The following is a 17,286-nucleotide window of genomic DNA, read 5'->3' as shown; positions in this document are numbered from 1 at the left end:
GCCCAGGAATTCACTGAGTGATTCTGTACATAGGGGGGGGGGGGCCTGGCAGACGACCGGCTGGGGAATCTCCTGCAAGTCTCTTAACACTCCCATGACCCAGGGTCCTGATGTGGAAAATGGGCATGATACACTCACTTTCTAGAGTGGTCATAAGGATCAGATGAGAAAATACATGTAAAACATTCAGCACTTAAGTTCTCAATACAAGATATTATTAGTCTTTATTAATTACCTTCATATTTCTATATTGCATAATACATTGCACCAAGGGGTGGGGGAGAGAAGAATGACCAATTAAAATTTTTCTATTCTTATTAGATTTTATATATATATACATATATATACATATATATGTATATATATATATATATATATATATATATATCAGATAAATGAATGAAAAGTCTGATTTATTGATTTTTTTTAAAGTACAGTTATCCCCCCTAACCTACACAGCTACATGTGTCAGAAAAAGATGACATTGGAAAGTGGTAACTACAAAGAGTTTAATGAAAGGACTTTCTCCAAAGATGTGGGCAGAGAAACCGACAAGGGGCAGTGACGTGTCTCTGGGGCAAGCACCCATGGGAGCTCACAGCCACCTCTGAGGCCAAACAGCAGGGAGAGAGGTGGTCACAGGACCCAGCAGGAGTGGGAGGGCATCGGGATGGGAGCTGCGGGGGAAAGCAGCCAGCCTGTGAGCTGCTGCCAGGAGCGGCCACTGGCTGAAACTCCAAAAAGTCAAAGAGCAGCAGATGCCCCAATGATGCCATCTGCAGAGATCAGCTTCGAGGGCACAGAGGAGAGTACAGAAAGGCAGAGGGAGGGTCTGGAAGGGCATCAGAGAAAGCGCAGCACACCGGAGGCTTCTAGCACATCAGATTCTGGTCATCCCCGGGGATCTGTGAATTTACACATCAAATACGACAGTGCTTATGGATGCCACATGCCCACAGGTCCTGCTGCCTGAGCATCAGCACGTGCCCCACGTCCCTTATCCCTGTGCACATCCACACAGATACAAGCCCCAGCGGCCCTGGACCACAGCGTCAAGAGCTGTCAGCTCCCAGTAAAACCACACCCCCCTCCAAATCAGTGGAGCGTAAAGCTCAACTCATCATAAATCTTGTGATTATTAGCACTGGGTGTCCTCTGTTCTGTGTGAAAGGAACTGTACTTTGTCAGGCATTTCTCTTAGGTCTACAGTGCGAAGGATGTGTTTTGTGATGACTAAAGAAGGGGAAAGCAGGAGAGACTAATACAGAAAGAAGTGGCAGATTTGGCAATTATTAATACTTAATAAATGACCACAAGCTAGTACCTGGTAATCGACTGTTCTTCCCAGCTCCTCTCTGTCTGAGGAGGCAGCGGTGGTCTGGTTCGAGAGGACATGGACAGACAGAGGGACAGGCAAATGAAGTCCATCTGGGGCACATGAGTCAGGTGACAAGCTTTCCACCATTTTCCTAACAACAGAGAGAAGTCATGGCTGTAGGTCACAGTAACAGCACGGTCAGGCCGTGGGGTTCCTGTCACAACGCTGGTTCACTATGATAAGAACACGCTGTGTTTGAAAGTTACTTTGTTTGAGGATACAGTATGGGGACTAAAGCCAATATTCTGTAACTGTAAATGAAGTATAACCTTTAAAAAAAGAAAGTATCAGAAACATTAGTTTTTCACAGATGAATTCCATTCATATAATAATAGGTCTGATTTTTTCAGTAAATAAAAATCAGTTATATTATAACATAAAAGGAGAACAAACTAGTGGTTACCACCGGGGGGCGGGCAGTAACGGATCAGGGAGTGGGAGGCACAAACTACTGGGTGTAAGACAGACTCAAGGATGTATTGTACATCTGGAATAGAGCCAACATTTTATAATAACTGTAAATGGAAAGTAACCTTTAAAAATCATATAACATTTTTAAACAAGCAGTTATAATATGGGCTTGCTTTTTAGGATTTTAAGATATTAGTTTTGTCTAAAGCCACTGCTGAATGTATTTAAAAATACAGGATGTTTTGAGTTTTTCTTTTAACTCTTTTTCTTTATTCAGTTTGGGATAAAGGGATATGTGTAGGTTGAAAAATAAAAAGAAAATTACTTTGTTGACATATTTAAATATTCTTTGCTGTAGACCAAACGTTCTTATTTTTAAAATCTATATTTAAATCTATATTCTAAATCTATATTCTAGTATATATCTAGGCTTTTTAAAGGAAATTCAAACCTTGAGCAAGTTACCCTTGAATTAATAAGCCTGTTATCAGTTTACAGGGGACTGAGGGGAGCTGTGCCCTCCAGAAGCTTGTTTACTTTGGAATTTTGTTTCTGTTTTTATTTCACTTATACATTTATTGCCAACATCAGTAGCCCCTGCCATCTGAGAGGCTCTACTTCTTAATTTCCAGTTTGGATAGAAGTAAAAGATGACAGCTCTGGGGGGAAGCACACGTCGTAAAACATAAGGCAGTTGGGAGATTTCTCCCTTCCCGCCCGCCGGCTGCCTTCCAGGGGCGGCAGATACGTATCAGGGATTTCGAGTGTTTGGCTGTTGTGTTCCCAGATAAGACCCCGCCATCAGCTCTGCGCTGACGCAGGAATGAGTGGAATTTAACCATTTTCTTTACTACTGGGGTTTTCACATAACTTTGCTCCAGGTTTATTAAATTTCTAAAATGTTCTCTAGGTCACACTGAATGGGAACGTTTTATCTCAGGCTTTCTGATTGGTTTCCAATTCCACAAATTCCTGTGTGACCCTTCTTAATTTTTTCCCAAGCTCTTTGTTATAAAGAATGATTCACTGACTATATATATACTTTTTAAAGGAAGTGTTGGGTTACAGCATCAAATTCGAATCACAATTCATAAAATCTTTTAAAAAGTTACTGTTTGCTGCAAAATGACCAGGGGTTGAAGAAGCCCAGCAGGTCGAGCCACTGGTCTAAGAATGTGATCCGAGGCGGGCAAACTGGCTTAATTTAAGTGCTTCTGCGGATTCTTCTTCTCTTTCCCAGGCCTCCTACCCATAATTGAAGCAGAAATGTTTATTTTTTTGAAAGCTTTAGAGCATTTTGGTTGGCTTTTTTGGACTGTATTTTTGCAGCCCTTTGGAATTTGCCGTATCTGATATTAGAGTACTGATACCATCGCGGGAGAGTCGGGCTTGATGCCACCTTGCCAGGAGCCAGCGAGAACAAGCGTCTCTTGATAAAGATGCTTCAATAAGCCCTTATGCTCAGTTTTTCAGACCCAGAACCATGAGTATCTACAGAAGGATCCACACCGGGTACTAGCTCTCTGGGGCAGAGAGAGCTCTCCTCTGCTGTCACTTGGGAATCACTTAGAAAACCAAAAAGTGAGACTTAGAATTTTTCCTGTTCTACATACCCAGTGAACAAGCTCAGCAGAGAATCAAACCAGAGGGTAGATTTTCATTAAGAAGTCAAATTCCAGACGGCCTTTCCACTTCTCTCCATTTGGTGTTTTTATGCACCAGGACATAGGGAACGTGTGGAAATCATTCTCATAAGTGACTAAGTATTTGGGTTTGACCTGTGGATTTTCATCTAAAAGAACTCATACATTCCAAAGGAATTAGAATTTTGTTTTGTTTTTAAAGAGTAACTTAGATTCTTCCTTCTCCCAGAAAATATTTCAGGCAAGTTTCAATAAAATGTGAGTTCACAATAAGGTGGTTAAAATAGAAAAACGGAGCATATAAATGGGGGATTTAAAATAGTTACTGTAACTTAACATTAAGTTTAATTCTGAGCTTCCTGGCAGTTTAGGGAAAGAGGAAACACAGTGGATTACATTGTTTTCAGCATCTGATGAAAGGGAACGTTTCACTGTTTCAGAAGATACTTGTTTTTCCTGTAACTAAATTTTAAGAGGGCTGTATCCAAAGGACCCTTACATGTTTTATAGAAATCACCAAAAAAAAATTTCTTTTTTCAACCCCAAACAAAATTTGAGAGCACAATATTGAAAATGCACCCAAAAAAAGTCAAGCACTGCCAGTTGCCACTGTACCCTCAAAACCATCCCCAGGCACCAGGCAGCATATCTTCCAGATTTAGATTTCCTACAAGATGAAATTTCCCTGACATCACTTTTCATTTTATTTAAAAAATTTTTTAACGTATATGTGTTGATTTTCATTTGCTTTGAATACAAAATAATGGCAAAAATAATGGCATTCTCCTTATATGTGTATTTATATATACCTATGTTTTTAAAAAATATGCACTTCAGTACATTTTAGAAATTCAGAGCAGATGAAGAATTCTACAATAATGGTACACAAATGTAATTAGGACAGCACATTCTAAAGCATAAGCCCCCACAAATGTGCTTGATTTAATATGGAAATTAGTCTTCTCTTGTGTGCTTACAGCTTGTCACTGGGACTATTTGCGTGGACTCCTTTGCTCTTAAGAATGTAATGAAATAGTGAAAATTATCTGGGATTTGTTGACATAGAAAAGGGAAGTGCTAAATTTGTGAGTGAACAGAGGAGTGCGGCGATCCCAGCAGGACTCCACGTCAGAGGAGAACCAACATTTCCATTCAGCAGAGATGTGTGCTACCTAGGGATCAAGAGAGCTTCCAGTGGGGCTCCAGCTAAGTCCTGGGGGGGAAAGTAATTGGGTCCTCCAAATCTAGCTAAATTGGCACTGTGGGAAAGCTTCTTTTCCACGTGTCAGCCCACACTGTGTACTTTATGTAAACCAAGGTCTGTTATTAAGAGAGCTGAAGACGGGGCGTGGCTTCGCCCCACAGTTTCCAGGATCCACCATGTATGCGGCAAAGTCACTCAACAAAAGTTAACAGAGCAATGGTACAGCAGGACTGGCCTCTGCAATACACAGATTCGGAGTCTTAAAAAGAGGGCCGTGCTGGCTTTTAATTGCATATATTTTTAAGTGATCCCATTGTTCTCTTCCTGGGGCAGTTCTGTATTCATTCGGAGAGCTGCCTTGGTAAAATATTTTTGTCTAATATTTCTTGGTCTGTTCCAGGAACAACCGCCCTTCTGGTTCTTTAGGTCATCTCCTGCTGCACTGTGGCTCCCTGGCATTCACGGCGCTTTGCAAATGATCAGAAGCTTTGTTAAAACATTTTTTCTTCCTAGTATCTATTAAATAAACTTTAAAAAAATATCCAACCAATACTAATTTCCTAGACTTTGCTATGTTTCCTTCCACCTCCTTCTGTGGCCATTTGATTCTCCTTCCTTGGTCTCCTTTGGCTGTGCTTGGTCCGTTCTGATGCCAGCTCATGTTGTCCTTCATTGATTTCACTCATTATTTTGCTAGTTCCGTAATCAAGCTGTGAAACTAAGGTGTGAGGCTTATTTGTTAGTGTTCATTTGGTCACTCTTCATCTAGTTATTGCATATCTATTATGTGCAGAGCATGTTTATTTGCTAAACGAATTTTAGATTTTAAAAATATTCATTTGAATTGAAACTAGACCCAAAGGCACATTCATCACATGAGCATCCTTGCTCTGATGCCTTCACTGTGGCATCCGCACCTCTGTTCTGATTTTCAAGGCAGCAGGAGAGAAAGAAAGGCTCACAGGCTAGAGACACTCAGATTGGCTTGTGTTCAGTTAAAGAGCAGTCAGGAGAGGGGGAAACCCTCATTTTTATAAATGGTGAGAGGAGAATTATTAGGAAGAGAAGCGTCATTGTGCCTGAAGGTATTTTGATGACCTTTCTGGGTGTGAATGGAGGCACCACCAGGCCAGGACATGGCTGCAGCGGCCCAGGGCAAAACAGAAGGGACCTAATTGCTGTGCAGAAAACCAGTTGGTGGGATATTAGTTTCAAGCAGCAGCCAGCAGGGGAGTGAGGTGAACGCTCTAAGGAGTTGGAGACGGAGAGGGTGGAGGACAATGGCAGGCGCCTACGGTTCATGGTGACAGCAAACGGCCAGTGAGAAATTCCCAGGGACAGAAATGGCCTGGGAACTTTTAAAAACAGCAGTGTCTGGTATCCATTTAAAATTCCTCTGCCAAGTGGGATGTGAGCTCCTCGTTACCCTCAAACCTTCAGGACAACTCGGATACAGTCAAGACAGCCTGGTATTAACAGGAGCTGTATGGATCAGTGGAAAGGGGGCTGGGAGTCACCATTAGAGTGGGGTGGGGTGAAGAGATGTGACGAGAACCTGCTCGAGAACTTGGTAGAAACGGGAAATCAGAAGAATGGAGAGATGGAAGTCTCAGAGTCTGAAATGTTGGATTTCTCTTACACATGGAGTGCGAAGTAGGCTGGAGTAATCTGCATTTAAATTTTAAAAGAAGAATGATCCTGAAGGCTTGAAGAATTTGGAGGCACCAAGGATGTAGATATTTAGAAACCACTTTGGGCCCTTTGAGACTTGGCTTCCTCATCTGTAAAATGAACATAATGCATTAAGGTAATTGAGAGGATGAAATGAACCATTATAAGCATACATGGTTGCTTTAGGGGCGTGGGATAACAAAAATTATTCCTCTACTCCTTCCTGAAGATATAGTCTAAGATCGTCACATGCATGCACCAGAAAGCCCAAATGATGATTTATACCCATAGTAATTGGCTAATATTCATATTTATTAACAAGTTTGGATAAAGTCTGGGGGAAAAACCCTTCAATGTGTAGCCTGACATGTTGATATCAGTGATTCAGCCAATGTGAATGTATTTAGGCAATTTTGAAATTAACTGTGATGGATTAAAAATAGCCCCAAATTCTTTGGTCTTCCTCCCATCAAGAGATGTAGGGGTCACTGTTCCGTCCTTTTGAACCAAGGTCGGCTCTGTGGATGCTTTGACCAACAAAATATGGTAGAGTCTGGTGGAAATAGGACATGTACCCACTCTGAGTCTGGGTCTTAAGAGACAGGCAGCTCTCACTTCCTACCTCTTGGAACACGCGGTCTTGAAGCTTTGAGCTGCCATTTAAGAAGCTTAAATAGCCTGAGGCTGCCATATGGTGAGGAAGCCCAAGCTTGCCGTTTAGAGAGAGAGAGAGAGAGAGAGAGAGAGAGAGTGTGTGTGTGTGTGTGTGTGTGTGTTAGAGAGAGATGCCTGTTCAGCCTTTGGCTGTTCCACTCCTCCAGCCATTCAGGTCTTCCCAGCTGAGGTCCCAAACACCGTGGAGCAGTAGCGAGCCCACTGTGCTGTGCCTGAATTCCTCACCCACAGAATCATGATGATAATAAAATCAGGATTACTGCGAGGATTCAATGAGATAACTGATGTCAAGGGGCCAGCACAGTGTCTGGCACAAATGTTGATTAGATTATCAGGTCAATCTGAGGTTTAATCATGCTTTGTGGGAGCAAAAAAGGATATTTCAATCATTTCTTATCTTTTCTCTGACGTACTTCTCTCCCTCCTGAACTAAAGAGGGGATTAATATGTGCTCCAGTAGATCCAGTTAGACAGAAACTATCACCTCTTAGGAAGCAAAGTCCTACAAAGTCTATAACATAAACATGGCCATGGGGTTTACCTCCTGTGAGTCAACTGTTTAAAAAAAAAGAAGCATTTCCCTTTTTATGAGCACTTTTATTCCCATTTTTATCTGATGTAACCAGGCTATCCATTCATATCTCAACATCTTAGCTCAATCCTGCAAACGCTTTTTTTTTTTTTTAAATCAGGGTTATCAAGGGACTTTTAGGACACATATCTCTACACAGAGCTACATTTCCTCTCCATCAGAAAAAAAGGGGGGGGGGATTCAATCAGGATGGCTGAATGCAGACCACGTGGGATTCTGGAATCTTTCGTGGGGGAGGGTGGGCACAGAGCACCCACTTGCGGTCAGCCCTTTCGAGTAAAGCCCACTGCTATGTTTTTGAAAAGCTTTAGAAACTTTTGTCATTGGCACAAATGAAGCATTGAACAGAAAAATCTTTCTCCTTAAGCATTTTCTAGATTTAATGTTGGTTCTGAAGAAGGGCATGGTTAAAACCCTTTGGGAAGAGTGTGGGTTCCATAAGAGACAAGTCTGGCTCCATTTAATTCAAGATTGACTGGCTCCTTGCCTCCTTCCTCACTTACCATTCCAGATGCATCCTTCTCAAAGCTGTGTGCTTGTGAGGAGAGAACGGCCCTCTCCAGCGGAACTGAAAAATTCTTCTTTGGTCAAGATATGCCACATCCCCATGATCCTTTGCTAGAGCTTCCAAATAAATTCCACAAAGCTCTGCAAGCACAAGAAAATGGACAGTCTCAGAAAGTGAAGCACATAGAGGGGGTGGAATGTAGTAGGTCAGGTTCCAGTAAACGTCGGTTCTCTTCTCTGCCTACTGGGAGCCCTACCCTATACAGCTGTCATCTCGTGTCATACTCACAGCAACAGGATGAGAGCTCTGGAGAAAGAAAGCTGTGCTGGTGTCCCAGCTACATGAACACTGTGAGTACCAGCTGTCCTAACTGTAGAAGGACATTACAGAGGTAGGATGAAATAATACATGTAAAGTTCTTAGCACAAAATCTGGCACCTAGTAAGCACTCAACACACATTAGCTGAAAGTTACAAGTTAAATATTACTACCTCCACTTGAAAAATGAGGAAATGGGGGTTCAGAGAGTTCCAGTAACGCATCCAGTAACTCACCCAGGTCATATATCTAGTCGTGAATGGAGTGAGGGGGATAGAACTTTGATTCAAATCCAAGTCTTTATAACTCCAAGGCCCTCCACTGAGTCTGGGTTATGTCCTGGGATCTGTTACCTCCTGACATAATACAGCAAGGCCACGCCGTCCTTCAGTCTACCAGCTGGAAAGGAAAGTACTTCCTACAACATAGCAAGAACCTAGAAATTAATATTTATTTTTGCTTTATTTTCTTTGCACTCCCTTTCCCAAGCTGACTTGCTGGAAGCTTCATTATGACCTCACTGCTTACTGAAGGGATCCCGATGTGTCAGCTCCGAGGGGGGTGCTTCACTCTGAGGGAGTGTGGGATGGGACAGCACCTCTCTTTCCTGTCTTCTTAGGAAACTTAACAGGACTAGCAAGAAAAAAGTAAGCAAGCATCAGACAAAAGTAGTCAGACTTCACATCAACCATGTTGACTTTTGTGAGTCTAATTTACAGGAGTCCTTGATTGGATAAAGACAAAAAGCTCCCTCGGAATTTCCATCAAATGCCTTTTGAAAACAACACTGGGATGGGCTTAAATATACATGAGTCAGAAACATCCGGATTACATTTCCAGGGAATTATCCAGGGATTTAAAAATTTAGATGAAGAGAGGTTTGGTAACCAGCAATCTGGGGTTCTTAAAAAGCTTTCCAACCAGTCAAGACTGTGGGCCTTGCCTTGCTCTGAGGAAGTCCAGTAAATAGTGCCTCCTCAACCAGGTGATAGTTCACCCTGGTTTAAGGTCACAATTTACTGCTCAGGGCTTCATCCCTACTCCAGGCCAGCGCGAGGCAATGGGAAGGGGATTGTGTTGGAGCCACATCCCTCCCCCGTCTCAGAGGCAGCCCAGAGTTTCATTAGACTTGAGTGCAGGACCACCAGTTCCCTGAAGGCATCTTTTGTTGATCTTGCTGTTTAAAGACAAAATTATCTCAGAACAAAACTTTTTTTCTATTTTTAGGTGCACAGTCAATTGTGAAACTGGAGTCTCCAGAGCTCATTTCATAAACATACCAGAGACTGCCTCAAGAGACAGAAGGATTGAAGTCCTTGCCAAGGGCAGTTTATGGTGCACTCAAAGGGATGGCAAAGAAGCTGACATCTGTGGGGCTGGAGTCAGGGGCAGGGTCGCAGCATCACACCAACCTGGGGACCTGTGGGCTCTGTGATCATCCCTGTTTCTCTTTCAGCTTCTCAGGAAAATCATGGGCTGCTGCAAGGACAAACCTTGAGCACCTTTTCGACACGGATGGAGAAAGCCAGCAGACAGGGCTCTGGCTTCATGGCCCTTCTGTGCCCCGGCTCCAGGTCTTCACTGCACTTCCTGCCTCCAGAGGGTCTTACAAAGGTCTGAGTTGCTTCTCCAGCCATTCCAGTCTCACCGCCAAAAGGAGAAGGCTGACCGTGAGAGGATACTTTGAAATAAAAGAGAATGGGACAGACTCGGTCGGCCTCTCCAGCTCTCTAATTTGTGCCTCACTTAAAACTTGTCTTTAATCTTCGGCTTCACTTATTCCATCCTGGCCCAGCCTGTCTGTTTCCATGATTCAGGAGACGCAGCACAGAGCTTGTCGGCCATCCAAGCACCGGCCACGCTGTGGTGGCTCTGGGAGGAAGCCCCAGCCCATCTCCTGCTCTGCGGGGGCCCTGGCACTGGGCCCAAGCCAACCGTGGCCACTGTGTCTCCTTGCCAGGCCCTGCGAGTTCAGGCTTTGTTGTAACTTACAGGCAAAACTCCTGCCTCCTGTCCACATTCTAATGCTCAACCTTGATCTTCCCCCCAACACTCCATATACCAGGACAAGAGAGATGAAACCACAGAAAGACTCCAGGCTGGACTATCCTGCCCTCCCCTGACACCCCAACACCATGTGCACGAGGAGAAGTGGAAATGCCCTTTCCTCAGCAGGCACCCCCAGGGGCAGGACCCTGTCCAGATGACCAGGATCGTACGTCGGGAACCCGGTACTTTATGGAGGAAAATTCCAACGTGCCTCTGGGTTCTCTGTTACTAACCCATAGCCGGCTGCCTTTGGAGAGAAACATCGAAGCTTCGAGGCGGATCTGCGAGTTTGAGCACGATTAAAACTGCGACTAAAACCTGGGGAAACGACTGTAATTACGAGGAGGATGCGTCACTTTCATATGCTCCTCAGCAGTACTTACATCCAGTCACAACAACCCAGCGCAGGGCTTTCCTTCAAAGCTATTTCCACATGCTAACAACGAACCGTCTCTTAACCTCCTCAAGAGGAAGGCGAGGCCTCCCTGGCGTCTGCTGGGCCTCGGCCCCACTCCGTGTAACGCTGCGCAGCCACAGGGTATCCGGGACCTGTGTGCCCGCCTGGTGTGTCCCATCCTGTCTTCTAGAGCTTAACGTCGGTAAAACCAGGGAGACAGTGCCTGGCGCACCTGACCTGGTGTAGCTCTCCTTTAGTAGATCAACACAGGCAGGGGAGGAGAAAGAAAACAGTGCCCCCCCTGCACCCCCACAACTTGAACAACTCGCCCAGGGGGTGTGCAGTCCTTCCTGTCCTACCCAGGGGGTGAGGGGGGTGGGGAGCAGTGATTTTAGCTACGTTTCTTTTTGCGGGTAAGGAGCAGGCCAGCAACATCTGACTGCAGCGGATAATAATAAAAGGGACGTGAGCCATCTCAGCCTCACTCGACCCCACTTTGGCTGACGGCTCTAAATCAGACGGAGCAATCTTTTTGTGCACACATCACTGCTATCCAGTCATTGGTCCTGGAGGCAGCGTTGAGAGTACATGATCTTTTCCTTTTAAAGAGATTTTGAACAACCATCAAATGAGAGGAATACTGACCTATGCACATGGTGAGCCTGATTCTTCCCCCGAAGAAGATCCCGCTTTAGAGCAGGAACAGAACCTGCTTTTGCCCCCTAGGTGCCCACTGGGGAGCTCTCCCTTCAACTGGGAAGATAATTTAGTCAAATGGCCCCTAGCGGCCTGAAGGAGTTACTGCAGCTTCACTAAAATACATAGGAGCATCTTCTCCCCGTCTCTGAAGACTGCGTGGATTCTCCTCATGTGTTTAGTGAGGATGGTGAACCTGTAACATCACAAATAAAAGCAATGCACCTGGACTCAGCACACTGCACTCGTTTAGCAGTATCACTAGGAGGAGCCCTTGCTTTTTAATAATAGTTACACAGCCACTGGTTACTGAACTCAAGAACTCCTTTCAGGTTTAAAAAACGGTAAATATTAATTTTGAACAGACAATTATCAAAACAACAAATTTCTATTCTTGTTTGTTCCAGAAAGATTTTAGGCCAATTACAGAAATGCGTAAATTACAGAAAGATGTATGAAGGGGATGTTGAAAAACAAAAGGAATTCCAAAAACAAATTGGAATTCTGAACAAGGTTAATAATTCTCTCTCTCTCTCTCTCTCTCTCTCTCTCTCTCTCTCTCTCTCTCTCTCTCTCCCTCTCCTCTCCTCTCCTCTCCTCTCCTCCCAAAGGAGCTAGTAGATAAAACACCCTCCTGTTTTAAAAATTTCCCTCTGGGTTTATACTTTTACTAACCCAGTGCACTTTTTGTGTGTCAGTAGATTTGTCTCAGAAATGAGGCACACAGTTATGAATATTATCCTCCACTACCCATGTAGAATACTTGCTTTATGAAAAAATGTATCAATAAGCTTGAGTTTCAGCGTCCACAACACTTTATGGTACAGCTTAAATGAAAAATCAAACAGATAAGATATAACAAAAAAGCCCAATATATCCTTAGTTTCTACTTCATGTCACAAACATTTTAAGAATTCCTAAGCTTATTCTTGGTTGAAATCAGACTAAAGAGGATATAAACTCACTTTTTCACCTCTTATTTTCAGAGATTCACACAGTGAGCAAGAGAATAAGCCCGTATTCTTCATGTTCCAAAACTCACATAAACAACACTCAAATCCAGAAGAACAAGGCAGGAGGGAAGAAAGTGAAATTACAGGGCTTAAGACACTGTGAACCCAAATTCATAGATTTTCCACAACTTTCCTTCTTTGCAGGCAAAGACAGCCCTACCAACTTTTGATTCTGACTGCAGGTTTGTTCCTTCAGGATTATGGGCAAGCCTTCTGACGCCTGTGCTTTTTTTTCTTCAAAAAACCTTGGGCATTCCCAACACCCGGGAGGCTGGTTGAGTGTTCAGTGTCTGAAACAACTGCGAGCTGCACACTGCAAAGCGGGCACTTGTGTCATTTCACCTCCGTCCGGAGCCCCAACAGCCCTGGCTCATTGCAGCGTGAAGTGGTGAGGCCGAGGGGGTTCTGTCATTTCTGTTTGCTCTTCCTGTCTCCTCTCTTCCTGTCTGTTTTCACAGTCAGACATCCAGCACGTCAGATGCGAGCCCAGTAGCTCGCTGCGTTTAGGCAGAAGCACTCGGGCAGTGCAGAGCCTGAGGTGAGTTCTCCTTGGCCAGGAGTTTCCAGGACTGTGCCCTTCACCCACATCTTCAGAGAGAGGCAGGGCCCTGATGTCAAAAAGAGCGAGCTTTCTTATATTGATTGGCTGTGAATAAGTAATGGTTTTAAAAGAAATACGTTTTTAAAAGATTGTCAATCTAGTGAATTTTAACTGTTCTTATTTCCCTGAACAAGCTGGCAAAACAAAACAAAACAACACAAAAAAACCTACTATGCAAAGCTAGGTCACAGGATATACATTAGAAACATCTGCCCCAGTATCTAAAAATGCTACTCCTCTGTTAGAATTCAAACTCTCCTGTCTCTGTAAGTTCATCTGAAAGGCAGACAAAATCAATTAGCAAGACTTTCACCCTCTGGCAAAGAAGGAATTTCTACAAGAATGCCTTCCAGAAGCTCTGCATTGCTTGACTGTTGGCTGTTTGGCTGATGGGAAGGCAGAGACACAACTCTGGGGCTTCCCCAGGGGACAGGAACTGGCTCCATCCTGTCTCTCCTCCACCTTTGTCGGCTCAGCTCTCTACCCCCAGGGGGAGGAACACAGGCACGTCCCGATCTGGGGTCAGCTGTCAGGAGACAGATCTGTTTAATATTTAGCTTTGACGGGAATTGGCTGAATCAGAGATGAAAGGGATCAGCTCCAAGTGATGGAGAAAAACAAAAAAAAAATCTCAATTGTTTCAATATTTCCAGGGGAAAATAAAAAGATAAAGTCAATGCAGGTAAGAGAGAGAGAATGAGAGAGAGAAGGAGATGGAGGGATGGGAGAGGCAGGGAGAGCGAGAGATGCGGTGGAGAGGTTGAAGAGAGAGATCTCCAAAAGTCCCAAATTCTCACCATGTACCTCTGTCATCTTGGTCTGGTGCACACATACCACGGAGAAAGACAGGTAACATTCTGCTCTCAGTGACAACCCTAGAGCTTCCCGACTTTACTATGCACACGAGCCACCTGGGAATCTTGTTTGAAATGCAGACTCTGATTCACCTTGTCTGGGGTGGAACTTGCAAGTCTACATTTCTACCAAGACCTCAGGTCCTCCTGATGCTCTGAGCCCAGAGCACATGAGTTTTCTCGCACAGTGAAGGCATTCAGAGACCACGGTTTTCAGAAGGCTGCCTATTTTAAAACCATTCCTATAAAGAGATGAAGAAATAGATTATAAAACTGCATGTGTCAGAATAATAAAATGAGAAAAGGTTAAAAAATATACATGATTTTTTAAAACAGAAGTTTAGTGGAAGAAAAAAGAACAATTCAGCATGATTTTTACCACCCCATATACCAACTTTTCAGGTTGGGTCCATTTTTGTTACAAAGCAAATAGAAGCAGGTATGGGTTTTGCTGGGATGTTGTTCCAGGGCCCACCATCCCCCACATCTTAGTGCCCAGGGAGATTTGATCACATTTGAGCTGCAGGATCAGATATTCTGACTGTCAGTCCTGTTATTTCCAACAGATCATTTGCCTGAAAGAACCACATGCCAGATAAACAGGAAAAACTAAAATTTGTATCATACGGTATAGCTTTATTTATTTTCCAAATGTTTGTTTGCAAGCTACTAGGTCTTTGGAGAAAAACTAAGGCAATTGGCTAAGGTCATTTAATTAAGGGAAAGAGAGATTTGAAACAGAACCGGGTATTTAGACTCTGAGTTCTGACTTGGAAATAAGGATAAATGATTCATGGGAGGAATAAATAATGCATTTTAATTAAATAAATATTAATTGAATTTAGCCTGGCTGAAATGTTAGGAAGAATTAAAGCTGGCAAAACTCATTTTATAATTTTTTTTAAATTATCATTTGGATGGTTATTAATTTAAATTGACCCACCTCAGACATGTGAAATTTGGGCAATTTTCCTACATGTCTGAAGGAATTCTGGATTGCTGCTTAATATGGTCATCCCATCCACTTTTACTTATTTCTTCACTCATATGGCACTTATTAGGCTGTTTTCTAAGTGCTTTACATACAATAACTTATTTCTTATTAAAACTCTATGAAATGGATACAATTATTGTTCTCATTTTATATACAGAGAAACTGAGTCACAAAGAGGTTAATTAGCTCATTTCCTTATCAGTGATGTATTGCTACACAATAAACCTCCCTGATTTAGTGACTTAAAGCAAATGCAACTGTTGATTTTCCTCACTCATCCACAATTTTGGCAAGAGTCAGCAGGAACGACTTGCCCCTGCCCTAGGTGGTGTCAAGTGGGGCAGCTCAGCTGGGGGCTGGAAGGGCCAGTTTCAGGATGGCTCCCATGGCTGCAAACGGGTCGCCTGGGAGATGAGCCAAGGCCGTGAGCCAGCGGTCCCACTCCCACTCCCACTCTGCATGTACCTCTCCGCGGGCCGCTTCGGCTTCCTCTTACTATGGTGGCTGGATTCCCAAGGCGAGCGTCTCTAGAGGGCGAGGCGGGAGGGCATGGCTTTGTCTAAGAAGTCACAAAGCATTATTTCAGCTACATTCAATTGGCTGAAGCTGCCACAAAGTCTCACCCAGATTCAACAGAAGGATAAACTGCCCCCATCTCTTGAACGGGGGGAATGTCAAGATTTTAAAAAGATTCTAGAATAGCACATGGGATGGGAAATATCGTTGCGGCCACCTTGGGAAAATATAATCCGATACACACTGCTAACTGAGATGGAATGCATTCAAACCCAAGCCATCTAGCCTCAGAGGCCATGCTCTTTACATACCCTAATGCTGTCTTTCTTCCTCCTCTGATGCTCCTTTTGTGGAAGGAAGAGCAGACATTTATAATTTCTCTCGTCCATTGAAGAGGGCCTTTCTATGTAGAATTACAGAGATTTTGATCTCTGACTGAGATAACGATGATGGCCCTCCCTTATTCAATTCTAAAAGTAAATCAAATACAATTTTTCAAAGGGCTTTTGAAAATTTAGGCATTCTCCCTCTGGAGGGTTCATCCCTGTCACCTGAGGACCCTGTGAAAAATGCAGGTTGCTGACTCCCCCTGTGGAGACTCTAACTGATAAGATTTGGGGGGAGGGCTTGGAACCCTGAGATATAACAAAGCAGATGCTAAGTACCACATGTTGAGAAATGACTTAGAAATGCCCCATCCTTTCTGGCTAGCCAGGACCTTTAAATACTCCCCTTGCATTTGGGATTCCCTATCTTCTGTGTTAGTGCCTTCCAGACCTGCTCCTTCTGCCTTCCATGCAGGCAGAAGCCCGTTTTTTCAGCTTCACTGGTGGTCAGAGCACAAGGGATGGGCTCTAGACGTCAGCCAACCAGATGCAGCCACGTAAGACTGTGTCAGAGGACGTGCCGTCCGGGACTCACAGTGGAACCAGACACCTTCAGGCTTCTGGAGATGGCAGAGGCAGTGTTTCTAGCCACAGAGGCCCAAACTTAGCATCAAAGAGACAATTTTCAGTGTCTATGCCCTGCACGCTTTTAATTTTTTTTCAAAATTTTATTTTACTGTTGCAGGAACACTTAACATGAGATCTCCCCTCGTAACAATTCTGAAGTGTGCACTACCCTCCTGCTGAGCACACGCGCGATGCTGTGCAGCAGATCACAGAGCTTGCTCATCTTGCGTAACTGCACTTTTATGGCCATTCATTAGTGGGGCCTCTGCATTTTTCACTGGACTGATCTAGTGTGTAATCTGGGCGCTATTCCTGGGTGTATTGTTTCCAAGACTGTTCCGTGGGCCCTTCCAGAGAATCTGTGAACTGTCAAATATTTTTCAATAAATTCTGTGTCTACTTAAACGTCCTGAGGAGGGTTTCTATTGTTCGCAACTGAAGAAGCTTGACTAACAAGTGTTGGTATAAAGCACTTCATGCTTTGGAGTCCTTGTGATTGTCATTATTCCTAAGCCAAGTCTATGCTTAAGTGACATCGTGCTTCTGCCCTGGTCTTGGTTCACACTGGCTGCTCTACACTGGTAAGTGTATAAAGATGTTTCGCTGCGTAGACAGCACTATCCGTGCTGATTATATTAGGCGTAAATTTCTAGAACACAGGGCTCTCATCTTTTTGGCTGGTTTTGAAAAACCCCGAGCACTCCACCATGTATAAATATCTCACTGACTATAAAATGAGCAATACTGATTCAGCTGGGTCTCAATGTAACATAGGGATTTTGAAACCCAAATAAATGCTTGATTCACAATAAA

General features: G+C 43.7%; 1 long non-coding RNA gene across 3 annotated transcripts; it reads right to left on the bottom strand.

Moving 5' to 3' along the window:
- Window positions 1-414: 414 nt before the first annotated feature.
- LOC116661622 lies at window positions 415-15,619 on the bottom strand. 3 transcript variants are annotated; one of them, XR_004317575.1, is made up of 6 exons: window positions 15,470-15,619; window positions 13,961-14,252; window positions 8,078-8,222; window positions 6,276-6,417; window positions 1,325-1,469; window positions 415-905 (listed from the first exon to the last, which is right to left on the bottom strand). It is a non-coding gene; the product is annotated as an uncharacterized LOC116661622 (long non-coding RNA). The 3 variants fall into 3 exon arrangements; XR_004317576.1 differs by lacking the exons at window positions 415-905; window positions 1,325-1,469 and having other exon boundaries at window positions 4,207-6,417; window positions 13,954-14,252; XR_004317574.1 differs by lacking the exons at window positions 415-905; window positions 1,325-1,469 and having other exon boundaries at window positions 4,207-6,417.
- Between the last annotated feature and the right edge of the window lie 1,667 nt (window positions 15,620-17,286).

Source organism: Camelus ferus, chromosome 35 (assembly GCF_009834535.1).
Source record: "Camelus ferus isolate YT-003-E chromosome 35, BCGSAC_Cfer_1.0, whole genome shotgun sequence".
Taxonomy (NCBI): Eukaryota; Metazoa; Chordata; class Mammalia; order Artiodactyla; family Camelidae; genus Camelus; species Camelus ferus.
Note: the sequence above shows the minus strand (reverse complement) of the source record. Positions and strands in the feature narration are given on the sequence as shown.